We start from the raw sequence: 16029 nt of genomic DNA, 5'->3' as shown, positions 1-16029 counted from the left end.
GCACTTTTTATCCTAAACTGCCTATGCCAATTCCACATCCTGTCTCATCATTCCTCATGCTGAAGAGGTAACCCTACCTACCAGTATGGAAATGGGACAATAACCAATCTGGTTTCTTCCAGTTGAAAGGGGTGTCATCGTTGTATATTATGGATCAATTGGACTGCTGTCATTCACTTACTACTAGAATCTGCTGCCTATCTGACTTCTTCAATCAAGAGATATAATACATGTGTGTCCCATGCATTTGTTTTTTTTTTCTTTCTTTAGCTTCTTTTCTATATTTTGGAAGGTGGTAAGGAAACTAAAAGATATAGCTCATGTATTAGAAAATACATCTCTTTTCCCTTAAAAAAAAAAAAAGCAATATTCAGAGAGCAAAGTTGATCTACTTCCCTTCAATGGGTATGAAAAGAAAAGACACCAGGATGTGAGTGATACCTGGGCTGGCCCAGCATCATCAGTGTGTGCATGGCAAGCAGTCAAACACATCCTCCACTTGTTGCATCCTGCCCTTCTTGAGCTTGCACCACTGGCAAGAGTGGGGCCAATGACCTACTGGAAAAATCCAGAGAATTAGTCAACTCCTTAAGGACTGACAACCCCAATACATCTTTCTAGAAATAAAGAACCAAATGCAAGCCAGGCAGTGGTGGCGCACACCTTTAATCCCAGTACTTGGGAGGCAGAGACAGGTGGATCCCTGTGAGTTCGAGGCCAGCCTGGACTACAGAGTGAGTTCCAGGACAGACAGGGCTACACAGAGGAACCTGTCTCGAAAAAAAATAAAAACCAATGCTTTCCTTTTGTACCATGGCCAGGTTTTCAATTTATATCCCCGCACTAGACACCAGAAAGACTATGTGCATAGTTTCCTCTTATTACCCTGCATCAGGAGAACATGTCAGGAGTCCCCACAGAGCTCAGCAGCCTCAGGGTTCCTCACTGGACCACTACAAAGAGCCTTCTTTCTCTAGAGGCAACATCCATTTCAAAAAAGGCACACGTGTGTCTTTGGCCTCCAATAGATCAGTAAATGTTTGCATGTCAGTTAATATTTCCATTAGTAATAATAATAATGTAAACTGTCTCCCATGAACAACATCAAAACCGGAGAGATGCTGTAGGATTAACCCACCTCAAATCAACCCGTTCCTCCTTCATGTCTCCCTCTTCAGGTACTAGCAATCCTTCTTGCGGCAGTTGCTTTTAACAGTTTCCTCTGAAACTAAATATCATCCCAGCAAGCTGTTACTCCCCACCAGAGAGCTGCTGAAAACTAATAATTGAGCTTCAAACACCAGGCTTGGCAAACTCTGGCTACAGAAAACCATTAATCTCACGATGACATTTTAGAGGTCTCCACAAAATCACATTTCCAAGTGAAATAAATCCAGTCCCCTAAATTAGGCTGCATTGGAACAAGGAAATAAGCAGCCAGAGCCAGCAATGAATTACACATGGCATGCTAATTGCTAGTCTTATCCAGAAATAGCTGAAGACTGCAGGATTTCTGTTGTTGTTGTTGTTAAAATAACTACAGTCTTTATTCAAGGGTTGAGCAAATGCATCTGATTTACTCACATGTTTCAGCTTCTAAACATAATCACACTATATGAGATAGATGGGAGAGAGAGAGAGAGAGAGAGAGGAAACTTGGAGGGTTGGGGCACAGATAGCCAAGAGAAAAGAGACCAGTAGTAATAGTGGTGATTGGATATGTCTGTCCCCCAGCATCCTCAAACATGCAAGTGTGAAGGGACTTCATGCGGCCTGTCCTCTCTGTTCTTTCTAACTCAGACCCCACTGAGAAATGGAACAGAAAAAATTGAGTTCCTACGAGTTATCTTGAGCATCACCATCCTTTTTTCATAAATGAAAAGATTAGAAATAGTGCTGAGGAAGCATTACAGCCATAAGAGAGAATCTCACCTAGACACACTTAGTATGAGGAGCTAAGAAGATGATGTTTCCGTCAGTAAAGTACTTGCTGGGCAAGCATGAGGACCAGAGCTCAGATCCCCAGTAGACACGTAAAGACTAGGCACAGCGGCACAGGCCTGCACTGTAGTCCCAGCCCGGGGAGGTAGAGATGGAGGGATCCCTGAGGCTTGCTGGCCAGCCAGGCTAGCTGAACTGAAGACCTCCATGTTCAGTGAGAGGACCCTATGTCAAAAAAGAAAATGGAGAATGATTGAGGAAGACACCTAAAGTCCTCCTCTACATGTGTGCATGTATATCCCAAGAGGAAGGAGGGAGGGAGGGAGAGAGGGAGGGAGAGAGAGAGGGAAGGAAAAAATTAGCTAACTTAGAATGTGTAAGGGTTGAAATGAGAGCACACATGAATAAAACAAAAACATGGTTATATTTTACCACTGCCCTGGTTCCCTAACAACAAGATGAGCATTTTTCTATATGTCTGAGTTCAGCCAACAAGATGACTATCTCACCCCTCACCCAAGGTTTCTGTTTGTACCAATGATACACTGTGGACTATAAGGCTTAGTGACAGAATTTGGAGTCTTCGCCCTGCTTACAAATAACCCATGTCCAAGTTAATCCTCAATCCCTCCAAATATGACCCAATTTATTCTTCATCGCCACATGCCCAGATCTCACATTCTAGAATATTCCACAAAGAAACCCCCTCATGGTCACCTGGGGTACCACAAGCTCTTCTGGGATTAATAAAAGTATAGGGGAAAGACTGTTCTTGGTTGGATAAGTTTGGAAAATTCTGGGCTAAATAACACGAAGGTGTTCTTTCATTACAGAATTCAGCTTCTAACATGCTGACAGCATATTAAGAATCTGAGAGAGAGAGAGAGAGAGAGAGAGAGAGAGAGAGAGAGAGAGAGAGAGAGAATAGGCATCATCAATAAGCCTGGGTGACTAGCAAATCTTTTTTCTACCTCCTCAAATGAAGCTCCTCTGAACACCCTCGCCAGGTTCTGGGCCCACCTTCCTCTTCAGTTGCCTAGAGGAATGTAAGCCGCCATCTCCCACTCTGCCCAGCACATGGAAAGTGATGAGGACACAAAAATGGAAAAGATATAAATATTCCTGAAGCTACAAAGCACAGAGAATTCAGAGATCCTGAAAGGCAAGCCACTCGTGAAGCTAGCTACCAGTGTGTTTTAGAGCATGAACTAGCTTGCCAACTGCCGGGTCACCACACTTATATCTCTGATCCTCAGAGGTGCCTGTTCAGACTTTGAAATAAAACTCAGAGTCAGTCTCTAAAAAGAGGTTTTTACCAGCTGGACTTCGCCCCATGAACATTCACTACATTAGCAGTTCCCAACATGTGGGTCGTGACCCCTTTGGGGGTCAAATGAACCTTTCACAGGGCTCACCTAAGACCATCAGAAAACACAGGCATTTACATTATGATTCATAAGAGTAGCAAAATGGCAGTTATGAAGTAGCAATGAAAATAATGTTATGGTTGGGGGTCACCACAACATGAGGAACTGCATTGAAGAGTCGCAGGGTTAGGTAGGTTGAGAATCGCTGCACTACATCCTCTTTAATGATTCTGTTCATTGTTAATGAAACCAAGGAATCCTTGGACAGTGGTGTGATGAGAGAAATCCACAGACGCCTTGGAAGAAGACCAACTTATTTATTAAGGAATAAAATTAGGATCAAACAACTCACAAACTCACAAACACAGAACAACAGTGGCGTCTAATAAAGATAGTATAAAGATATCAGATCCCCTCATCCTGCTGTCACTGAAGTCCTCAACTCACAGCTGATCCTCACTCACACTCATCCCACCAAGTGAACAAGATAGAGGTACAGGCATCTGCCCAGAACAGGCTCCAGAGGAAGGGAGCTGATCATAGGACGTACCAATACCACACAACCCTCCCTTCAGACTAGAGGTCATAGCTGCCCCCATACGTGTCCTGTCCCTGACACAGGCCAACAGAACAGGTGTCCCTTATTCCAGGTCCTTACTGTACCATCTGCTGCTCCTTTGGAGGTTGGCCTCATGGCTGGAGTGAGGCTACGGATGGGAAGGGGCCAGTGGGATTATGGTGAGAGGCCGCCTCCCTCTACACTGTACACTCTTCTGTGCCTCCAACAAGCTGCATCTGTACAAAGTACTTGAACCTTCAAGCAGGGCTCTCCACAGACAAGCAAGGACCTACAGTTGAGGAGGAGGGAATTCCTCAGGAGCAAAGACTTTTCAGGCAATAGAAGAGGCCACATGTTCTGTGACCAGCTGTTGTTGGTCCAAGTACAAGCCCGAGGTCAGGAAGGGCCAGCAACTGAGCCAGGAGATTGAGTTGTGTGAGCTCTAGATAAACACAGGTAGATGTAGAAGCCTCTGGAAGACTAGAGTTCCTTGGTCTCAACGCTTGCCCTTTCATGAATATTCACCCACAGAAGCAACTACAACTTAGGATTCTTTTCATGCCATGAAGCAAAGTTACAGATATACAGGTAATAATACATACCAACAAATGATGCAAGATAATAAGAGCACATAGGACTAGACATGTTCATGAACTAGAGTTCTCTCAGCCTCTGAAGAAGCTGTTATCAGATGAAGAAAGGGCAGAGAGTTGAAGGGACCTTCTGGAACCACATAATGAGCAAACGGTAGGTCTAAAGAGCAAGCCCGAGTCTCCTGCCTCCGACACTCACTGTTTTCCCATAGCCATATAATAACAGCCTTGCAAGAAGTACATGTTTTTTTTAATGGAAAATTCTGAAAACAAATGCAGAAAGACGAAAATGGTAGGATCATGGGTGACTTTTACCCTTTAGCTTACCAATTTTTTTTTTTCATTTTATTGTTAAGAGTGTGAATTAAGGGCTGCAGAGATGGCTCAGTGGTTAAGAAGTATTTAAGCGGCTGCTTTTCCAGAGGTCCTGAGTTCAATTCCCAGCAACCACATGGTGACTCACAACCATCCATAATGAGATCTGATGCCCTCTTCTGTTATGCAGGCATGCATGCAAATAGAGCACTCATTTACATAAATGAATTTTTTAATTATATGAATTAAGTAATAAAATACTGCTTATAATCAAAATTACAGTATAAATAAGCAAAATTACATGTGTGTCAGTAAAAGTATGCTTTCCTTTACTTTTATTATAATAAAAGTATTCATTTTTTTATTTCTTAGGAGAACAAAATGGGAAAGCAGGTGTGATGCAGACCTGTAATCCAACACTGGGAAGGCTCAGATAGGAAGATTACAGGTACAAGAGCAGCCTGTACTCTATAGCTCCAGGCCAGCTTAGGGTACATAGCAAAACCCTACCTCAAAAAATTAAAGGTGGTGCTGTGGGATGGTCTGTATGTTAAATTGCTCAGATTGGTCAATAAATAAAACACTGATTGGCCAGTGACCAGGCAGGAAGTATAGGCAGGACTAACAGAGAGGAGAATGGAGAGAACAAGAAGGCAAAGAGAGTTACTGCCAGCCGCCGCCATGACAGGCAGCATGTGAGGATGCCGGTAAGCCACGAGCCATGTGGCAAGGTATAGATTTATGGAAATGGATTAATTTAAGCTATAGGAATGGTTAGCAAGAAGCCTGCCATGGCCATACAGTTTGTAAGCAATGTAGGTCTCTGTGTTTCCTTGGTTGGGTCTGAACAGCTGTGGGACTGGCAGGTGACAAAGATTTGTCCTGACTGTGGGCAAGGCAGGAAAACTCTAGCTACAAGGCAGGAGAGAGACAATGGAGGGAAAAACGAGAGAGAAAGGGAAGAAGGAATAGAAGATGGCTAATCAGTGCCAGTCACCAACAGGCACACGGAGGATGGAACCCCAAGATGCCACATATCAGACAGGGCTACACGGTTAACCCTTCAGCTTTGGGCCAGAGCCTTGAATTAATGACTTGCCAGAGTTCCCTCCCCAACTCTTAGGAACCCTGGAGCTATAGGTAGAGATGGAGTCTCTATTAGCTCTCAATTAGCCTGTCTCCTGGAGTAGCAGGATGGTTGAATACCTGTTCCAACCTGTGTGGCAGGTATGTAATATGACGAAGAAATAAACCTTTACTCCTGTGAGCCTGTTAATATTAGGTTGTTTCACTTTCTCTTTTTATATTTTTTTAGATTTATTTTTGTTTTATGCATCGGAGTGTTTTTCCTGCACATATGTATGTTCACTATGTGTGTGCAATGACTATGGAGGCCGGCAGAGGACATAGGGCCCCATACGTCTGTAACAAGAGACAACTGAGCAGCCATGATGGTGCTAGGAACAGAACCTGGGTCCTCTGGAAGAGCAGCCAGTTCTCTCAGCCACTGAGCCAGCTCTCCAGCTCTCCTTTCTCCTTTTTTAAAAAAAACACTTATATATTTATTTGTGTGGGGGAAGCAGCACACACGCCATGTCACACATGGAGAAATCAGAGAATAACTTGCAAGAATCAGTTCTCTCCTTCCACCGTGTGGGTTCCAGGGATCGAACTCGAGTCAGAAGGGTTTGCAGCACGTATCTTTACCTGCTGAGCCATCTCCTCAGCCCAAGCTGTTTCTAAATTCCAGGCCAGTGTGCATGGGTCTTTAATAAGGGAGAATAAGGAGACGAAGCTGTAATGAGGTAAAAAGGTTAACAAAAATTCCACCTGGCTCCTCATAGCTGGACTAACATGCTATACCCCCACGTGTGGAACATCACAGCCCTCTGTACCTCAGTCCCTTCAACCATACCATTCAACCATTAATGCTGTCAACCAATACGGATTTGATAATTATTCACTGAATCAGTTAATTAGTGACTGCATAGGTTGGTGTATTAGAACTAACAGTTGGTCTTCTCTTCAGAGGGCCATCTTGGTAGCAAGAGAGTTGCTGGTTTTCTCATTTGGTTTTATGGAGCACCACAGATTGAGCCTCGGTAGGGAAAGTGTGCAGATGTCTGCCAACATTGACTGGCTGGGGCAGAGTGAGCAGAGTGGAATCGTACACAACTTCACAGACACTCTCTCAAGGGGCTACTTTGCTGTGACTCAGAGGCCCAAACTCCTACCAGTCCTGACAGTTCGCTTCAGTTTCACTTAACTTTTTATTGCCTGTAAACAGAAAATTCCTAACATTCAGTCAGCCTCAGGAATTTCATTTCCTTATGTGTCATAACAGAACTGCTCAAAGGGGCCCTGGGCGGGACTTCTCCTCAGGAAGCCAAGATGCAGAATAAGGTCTCCAGATCTACTCATGGGTGCTGGCGAGGATGGGTCTCATGTACGCTATGCATCTTCTTAGTCCTACAATCACTGAAGCAAAGATCTGATAGTAAGTAAACAGTTCATAAAAGACCTTCCATTTTGACATACTCTAATTTCTAAACTGTGCCCACTATTTGATTTCTTATTATGATAGCTCATTAGATGCATTGTTGCCACCAAAAAATAAAGAGGTAACACATCTGATAGTGAACAATAAAGCAATCTTGAGACAACTTGAATTGCATCTTTATGAAAGACAGAATGTACACATCCCAGTATAAGAATAAAGAACCCCAAAGCAATCAATGAATGAAAGAAACCCCCAGTTCTGGTCAAACAGAAATTCTGAAGATTTCAGGGTTGGTTTTCCCAGAATAATGTATAGAAATACTCGGAAGACTGCTTAGTATCCTACACAAAAAAGGTCGCTTCAAACGTTTAAACCAACTACAAGCTAGCCTGTCTTGGCGTACAAGGTGTTAACACTTTTCTATGGGGAACAGACAGGAAGGACCAGCTCCTTCTGTCTTTAAGGATCGGGGACCTGAAATCACAGGTCACAGAGAATGAGGAAACAAAGTCATCTCTGGTGGCAATGAGTGGAAAGAATGGACGTACCACCAATAAAGGGGAGAGAATGTTTACCTCCCGGGTAGACACAGACAGCCAGGCGGCAGGTCTTGCCCCGGGGATGCAGCCCCACCCACGTCTGCCCACACATTAGACAACTCACAGTAGCAGATAGGGTCTTCAGCAGTTTGAACAGTTACCTTCAAATCTCTAGACATTTGGGGCTTTTGGAAACCAGAACTTGGGCTGTGTCCTGCTCTTTTACAGTTCAGAAGGCTCCACTAAATGGAAGGCTCATACTCAATGTGGAATGAATCCGAATGAATTTATGGCCACTTCCTAGGGCGGAGAGAGGAACTGCATGCCCAAACTAAACTCCAGAATACCCAGCAGCCAGTGAACCTCGCCCACGATGCCCTAACGTCATATGAAAGTCATGGGTACAGTGATCCTTCTTCAAGTAGGAGAAAAATACTCTATCCCTAGAGGACTGGGCACCAAAGTTCAGCAAGAAAGCATCCAGTTCCTTCAATAGTCTATCCCTCCACAGCAGTGCCAATGGTTCAGCACAACTGATCTGCAGCTGGACAGAAATCCCTAACACGGGGACAGATGGTCTCTAAATGACTTTATTAAGGATTCACATTCGTATTAGTTACGTGTACACTGCTGTGATCACAGTCTCTGGTAGGAATAAGCAAAGAAAGATTTATTTCTGTTGATGGTTTCAGAGGGTCTCAGTCCATTACAGAGACAGGTGGAGTGTCAGGAGCATGTAGCAGAGGCTGTTCACACCATGGTGGACAAGGAGTAGAAAGAGCAACAGGGACCAGGAATTGAGCAACAACCTTCAAAGATGCCCCATAGCAGCCTACTCCCGAGCTAGGCTCCCACCCCCTGAAGGTTCTACAATGTAGCACCACAGTTGGGAAACACGTGCTCAAAGGATGAGCAAGTGGGAGACACTGGGAGACATTTCAGACTCAAACAATAACATTTTTTTCTCTCTGTAAATTATTTCATTCAGCCAACCAGCAGTTCTTTTTTTAATTCATGTGTCTGTGTGTGGTGTGCAGATGTATGGGTATGCATATTCACACATGTGTGAATGCATGTATGTGTAGGTGGGTCCATGTACATATATGTGCCTGTGGAGGCCCAAAGTTGATCTTAGGAATCCTCCTTAATTGCTCCTTCACCTCATTCACTGAGACAGGGTCTCTCAATCAAACCCAAATTCACCAATATGGCTACTCTAGCTAGCAGTTGCTCTAGGGATCTCCTATTTCTGTCTTCCAAAATTGGAGTTACAGATGAGCCACCATGCCCATCTGGCATTCACATGGGCTCCAGGATTCCTAACTACACCCCTCCTGCTGGCTATTTAACCACGGAGCCAACTCTGAGGGCCCCAGCAAGCAATTCTTAATATTGATTTTACTTAGTCTTTCTCTATCAGTCTCCCAAAGATGGAGTCAGAGTCTTTCATTCAACTGTGCATCAAAGATAGAAGACACTACTGAAGGTTTAAAGTTAACTGATTAAACAACTAACTATAGAGTACTAGATTCGACTTATATTTATATATTTCCAAATCCTTCATTTAATGTTCTGTTATCTTTAACAATTACTCCCTTCTAACACTGTCAGCCATTGCAAACATGTTTTAAGGTTCCTATTGCTGTGATTAAAAAAAAAAAAAAAAAAAAAAAAAACACCACAACCAAAACCAAACTTGGGGAGGGAAGGGTTTCTCTCATCTTATAACTCTCGGGTCACATAACATCACTGAAAGAAGTCAGGGCAGGAATTCAGAGAAGGAACCTGAAGCAAAAGCCATGGAGGAGCCCTGCTTATGTCTTTGTCCCCCCTTCATGTCCTCAGTTGACTCTTTTTTTATACAACCCAAGACCACCTGCCTGGGGTTGCTCCCAGGAGGCTGAACCCCTCACATCAATTATTAATCAAGAAAACACTCCAGACTTGCCTACAGGCCAATCTGATGGAAGTGAGGTTCTCTCCTCCCAGATGATCTTGGCTGGTGTCAAGTGGACAGAATAGCAAACAGGCACAAGATGCAGTGATCTCTCACGTCCTCACACTGCCTCATCTGTAAAATTGAAATAAACGAAAGGTGAGATCGTAAGATTTTGGTACCTGAGATGTAAATCATGTGCTCTAGAGTAAAGCTTTTTGACTTCCAGATCTCAGATCCCGAGTACACAGACTCAGCACACACCGGAAACAATTACTGGACAAGGTGAGGACTGGGCCCCTTACAGCGATGTGGAAAATGCAAAGCGGTGGAACCTTCAGAACGAATACGTAGCCAGACAGGGCCTCAGTTCCTTGCAAGACCCAACTGGTATACCTAAGAGCCCCAAACACCAAAATACCTCCAAGCTCAGAAGAGGCTCCGTTTCCACACCATTTCAGTTCTTCTGCCAAAGCTGCATACGGCTTTGCTTTTGTAGGTGTATTTTAAAGGCTTCTAAGTAAAATATTTACATCGGTAGGTCCTAATGTTTGTTTGTGTCCCAAAGTATACAAGGTATGGCCTATTGCCAGTGTTTCTAGGACTGTTATCATGACCCTTAACACACTTGGAAACAGTGGTTTTTAAAGATACGCTCATTCGTAGTCACAATCTTACACTAACTCCTTTATGAATTTTCTTTTTCTGTTGTTCAAATTACTAATATTTTGGTAATATTATAGCCAAAGCCAGGCATCTAGTCCCATCATCAACTAAAACTCCCATTGCTATAAATGTAAGATAGTGTGAATGTAAACAGCTCCAATTTAGATGGCAGAAATGGATATCAATCAAGGCCTGACTGTCCGTCAAGCAAAAGTGGAATAACCCCTTATTAGTATTTTGGGCTAAGCTGATGAAAGATATCTAAGGAAATCACTTTGTTGACTGAAAAGAAGGTTGGAACATTGTTTTGTTTTTGTTCTGGGTTATTTTTCACTTATTTTAACTATAGGGTTATCAAATTGCTGTAAGCTTTATTGTCTTAACGCAAACACAAATCACAATTACTATTGCTACAAATTCCTCATTTCAAAATGTGAAACAAATAGAGATTGATTCTCCCATCCTACACTCTTCATGGAGCAATTACTTGGGGGATGCTGATAATAATGACTGGTCATTTACCTGATGGCTTGTAGGTCTACATGAGATTTTATTTTGAAAAAATAATAATTGAAACTAGTCAACAGGTGTATTAGATTTAAACTCTTTGCCTCTTTTGATACATTTTAAACAGTTTTTTCTCTATTTCAATGTTATCAGCACTTCTTTAACTGGCCTTTCACTTGTTATTCTCAGTTACAGGAAGTTCATATTAATTATTAGCATTTTTCTTAACATAAGCATCCAATTAACAAGTTGGAACTTGACTTCTACCATTTACAGACATGTTTCTCTCCACTCATACTGAGCCCCAATGTAAACCTGAACAGCATAGTTATTACATATTAGAACTTCCCTCCATAAAGTAAGGGCAGATGCTGGCAAAACTATGAGCCAAATCAGCATCAAGCCATCACAGTCGTGGTGTGAGATGAGAATGTAACCAACATGTCCCACCAAGGGATTTATTTTTTATCCAAAGGATGCCTTACCTGCTTCACTCACTTTCCCGAGTGAAGCACAGAGCATTTCTCATAACGTGTCTGTATCAGATCAACCTAGAAGATGCAGGATGGAAACCCATTACAGGGAGTGGAGAAACGGCTCGACAGTTAAGATAGCTTGGCGCTCTTGCAATGGACCACCATTCGGTTCCTATCACCCATGCTCACAGTGTGGCCTGTAACTCCAGCTCTAGAGGGATCCTACACCCTCTTCTGGCCTTCACAGGCACCTACACACACATGCATATACACACACTCAGACACATACATATATACAAATAAAAATAAAAAATAAAGAAAACTCATTTTATCCTTACTGTATGTCAAACAATAAAGTAATATTCAGTAAAAATGCATTTGTGGAAGTTAATTATGAAATTTTTGATGGATCTCTATTTCTAACAGCATCAACAGTAAAATCCTTCCAATTACATAAGAAATGGGAAAGAAATTCTTAAAATACAAGCAGTTATTAAAGGAAAAAGGCAAGTTATTACACCAGGGGATTCTGAAGGCAGGGGTTAACTAGCTGAATTCAGTCACACTGAAGGTTAACTCTAATTTACACTACTTCAGGTCACTCCATGTTGAGATCATGAATACATGTGGAAAGAGCCCCGAGTCACCTGGGTGGAGGTAGGAAATGAACAGCCCAAGAGCAAACCTGGAAGACTGTACTAACTAGCGAGTTACGAGGACTCACAGCCACTCTGAGTATGACAAAAAATTTGACAAGAGATCTTGATGTCTCAATTAAGATCAAGACACTGAGACAAAGATTTTCCTCAGCAAGATAGAATATGAAACACACCGGCTTCCCACAGTCTTCCAGATGGCTGCTTTCTTGCTTGTTCGTCCTTCAGATAACTGCTGTATGGTGGCGACCCCAAAATCTTTATCTGCAGGGATGACCTCACTCAGCCTCAGACTACTGTCTAACTTCTGGTCATTTTCCTTCAGATGTGTCACACAAAGGAATCTCATGCCACACACTGCTTCCTGCCTAGATGAGCTCCATCTCTTAGGATCCATCTCTGCTTAAATCATCATCTCATTAGCCAAAGACTGAAGCCTAGAAGTTCATTTTGAAGTCCAAACTCTTCCCACCTGATCCCCTCTGCTCACGGCATCTGGTCCATCAACCTGCCCAGTGCTCCTCTGTGACAAGCCCTCTTTTCATCATTTCTGCCTCAGTTTACACACATCACCTCTAGCCTCATCCTAGCTCATCCTGGTTCTCTAGGCTCCTAGCCACTTACTCCTCTTGGCCACCAGACTCAGCTTCCTCAAGGCACACCTAAAGACATCATCTTCCCTGAAAAGCCTTCAACGCTTCTCCACTCCCTACAGGATAAAAGATACAGAACAGTCCAATGCTTTGTAGTTTAACACTTTCCTTTCCACACAGCCTCACCTTTCTTCCCAAGCACCCTGTACCAGCTACGTCTACTGGCATCCAGGGACAGCCTTTGCACTCCGCCCTAGAAAATCAGCAGCAGGGCAGTGGTTGTGGCTTCTTTGTTCCTTGACCACCCTTGTGGACCCAAAAGAAAAGCACTCTTCCTACGTGGATCACATGTCCCACATATTAGGCACACCAATCCTGGTGTCCTAAGACAGTTTCCGACGCATTTGCCAACTGTAATTACTGTATTTGTAAATTATCCGCACAGTTATTCAGGAAGATGGTCTCCAAAACAAAACTTCATCAGACTGAAAGTTACATAGCAAAGCACCCCAGGCCCCACCTATAAATAACATGCTAAGAAAACTGATGTCATAAGATGCTCCTAGGGATGAGTCTACTGTCCTTTGGACGACTACACAGCCCTGACTTCTTTATCACAACACCCACATTCCAAGAAAGATATGCAGATGAAATGTCGAAAGCAGCAGCAATTCAGACCCCAGGAGAAGGAAGAAAAACTGTTTATTGTGCATCTGTCTGAGCCTAGACAGACCTCAGACACTTAGTGTAGAGTAGGCATCTCTCCTAAGCACTCCGCTTACTAAATAGCTAGCTAGCATCTTCAAACAGCCTGGGGCAGGAATCAAGACCAAAACAAAAACAAATATGTCACTGAAGTAGAAAGCCTACTTAGAAAAGGACTAGTTGACACTTTTTTTATTAAATTTATTTTTATTTCCTTTATGTGTACTATATGTTACATCATTTCTCCCTCCCTCCCTCCCTCCCTCCCTCCCTCCCTACCTCCCTTCCTCCCTCCCTCCCTCCCTCCCTCCGTCCCTTCTATGGGCCTCCACTCCCTCCTCAAGTCCTTTTCTGTATTATTATTGTTACATACATAAATTAATAAATATATAACTATAACCTGCTGAGTTCATTTAGAGTTGCTCAGATGTACCTATTTTACCAGATGACACATCTGACCAATCGCGTTTGTGTTGTGACATCACATGGTCTACAACCAAATCTCTTCTGTTTCCCTGCCTGTCCCCTTCAATCTTGCCTACATGATCCTCTGCCCACAATCAGGACATCTCACACATGACCATCATTAAAATGATTTCTCTAATGACCTTCACACCTCCTCCTTGAAAATGCTCCCACCTCTAGGGAGACCAAAGTCTTCCCAAGAATCCCATCAAAGCCCTAACATTCTCCCAGCACTGGAGATGATACCAAGGAATTCACAGATGTTTCTAGGTTCCCTCAGAGTCAAAACACACTGTTTTGGGAGATAGTTCACTGAGTAAAGCATATATCCCTAAAGTATCCCTAAAACTCATGGAAATGCAGGCATCGCACATGTCTGTAATCTCAGTGTTCCCACAGAGAAAAAATGTGGACACAGGAGAATCCCATAAGCTCCAGAGCCAACTAGCTTGGTGTATTTAGCAACAAACCAGAGACCCTGTATCATAGTGGAAGACTATGAACAATATCCAAGGCTGTTCTCCAGCCCACATGCAAACCATGGCATGGGCATTCCCACACTTACATCAACACACATACACAGATTTAAAAAAAAAATAGATTGGTCCATCGTCCTGCCCTTTCCATATTGAATCCAAAAAGGACTCAGCAAATGACTTCCATTTGGAAGAACTTGGAAGAATTATTCAACTCTACAATGACGCTTTTTTGAAAGGCTGGCCCATGTACACCACCAAAATCAAGACTTTAGGAGGTCGCTTTCTTTGAAGGGCATGTCCTCCCAGCAAATACCCTCACAGACGCACCAAGTGTGACTTTGCGGGGACTGCTGAGACACAGTCTGTTACAACTGGCATCAGTTGCCACAAGCAAGCTCTGAGAACCTGACCCTGGCAAAGCACATTTTACACTCCAGTGCTGCTCATCCGGGTGATACCAAGTGGGGAGGCAGGGTAGGGGGACTGGGGGGGGCAGGGGAAAGTGTTGGGGGTGGGGGGGCAGAGAAGAAAGTCCTGGAGCAGGATGCCAGGCGCTGCCCCCAAAGACACCATGCTGCAGCAGCTACCTCACCCACACAGACAGACCAAACCCACGAAAGCAAGTTTGCAAGCTGCTGCTGAGAATCCCATAAAAAGCAGTTCTATTTCTAACCTCCGGCACCATGGAAAAATACAAACGACACCAAGCAACCTAGAATCTCTAAAAGTCTTATTTTTATACTCTTTCCCCCACACCCACACCCTAACCTCCCCCACAGAGAAAAATGTTAGGTGGAAAATTTGCTAGCTTTTTTTAGAAGTTTGACAACGCTGTGATCAACTGATGAGCCTGCAGGCACACTTGAATTGAGAGGAATCTGTTAAAGGCACTTTTCGGTTACAATTGTGCGTGTCTGCTTGGTGAAGGAACGTATCATTTGGTAACAGAAGGCCAGAGGGCTGAGGCAACACGTCTTGCCTTGCAAGCATGAAGACCTCAAGTCAATCCCCAGAATCATGTAAAATAATTTTTTAAAAAAAATTAAAGGTGTGCAGGGTGGCATGGACTTGTAATCCCCAGCGCTGAAGAGAAAGAAACAGGTGGATCCCTGGGACTTGGCTGGCCAACCTCTCCTACTTGGCAAGTTCCAGACCAGTGAGAGACCATGTCTCAAAAGAAAAGGTAGATAGTGCCTGAAGAATGACATTCGAAGTTGCACGCACACACACACACACACACACACACACACACACACACACACACACACACTAAAACAATGGATGGCAAAATGAAACAGGGAAATTTCCCCCAAGGTCTCAGGCCACAGACAGAAGGCTAGTGATACATTTCTGAAAATGGGTTTTCTTCCTTCTAGCTTCCTCTTTTCATGGCTCACATTTCCAAGTCTAAACTACAGATACAGGCGTCCAGTGTTCCTGACACCTGCATCGTGTCTCTGCTTCTCTTAATGTCACTCTTAACCCAAAGTTGGAAAGGCGGGGAGGATTTGAAAAGGCTCTCCCATTCCATTTCTCAGGCACTGCACAGAGGTAGCTATAGGGATGGACAGGCAAAAAGGCGGGGCTTCCAGACAAAGGGTGATCCTGAATGAAGCCCTGAAAGAATTCAGGAGTCCTCTGAGAAGCCAGTAGGACAGGGAAGGGATCTCCCAGGCCTCCTACTCCTGGTACCTCCACTGTCACCTCCCAAATGACCAACTTGGAAGGACCC

At 43.6% G+C, this 16029-nt stretch overlaps 1 protein-coding gene across 11 annotated transcripts in view; it reads right to left on the bottom strand.

Moving 5' to 3' along the window:
* Positions 1 to 16029, bottom strand: part of Ldlrad4 (low density lipoprotein receptor class A domain containing 4) — a 361303-nt gene that overhangs the window by 279592 nt on the left and 65682 nt on the right. For 5 of the 11 annotated variants that reach the window (XM_042263752.2, XM_042263755.2, XM_042263754.2 and 2 more), the window contains exon 2: positions 9767 to 9885. The exons of 2 other annotated variants lie outside the window; for them this stretch is intronic. The gene's annotated coding sequence lies outside the window, so the exon portion shown is untranslated. Of the gene's footprint in view, positions 1 to 9762; positions 9886 to 11408; positions 11475 to 16029 lie in introns of all 11 variants that reach the window. 4 more of the 11 variants (XM_076555414.1, XM_076555420.1, XM_076555419.1 and 1 more) reach the window with 2 other exon arrangements.

The sequence above is a fragment of the Peromyscus maniculatus genome, chromosome 19 (genome assembly GCF_049852395.1).
Source record: "Peromyscus maniculatus bairdii isolate BWxNUB_F1_BW_parent chromosome 19, HU_Pman_BW_mat_3.1, whole genome shotgun sequence".
NCBI classification, from domain to species: Eukaryota; Metazoa; Chordata; class Mammalia; order Rodentia; family Cricetidae; genus Peromyscus; species Peromyscus maniculatus.
This window is presented reverse-complemented; position numbering and strand designations above follow the sequence as displayed.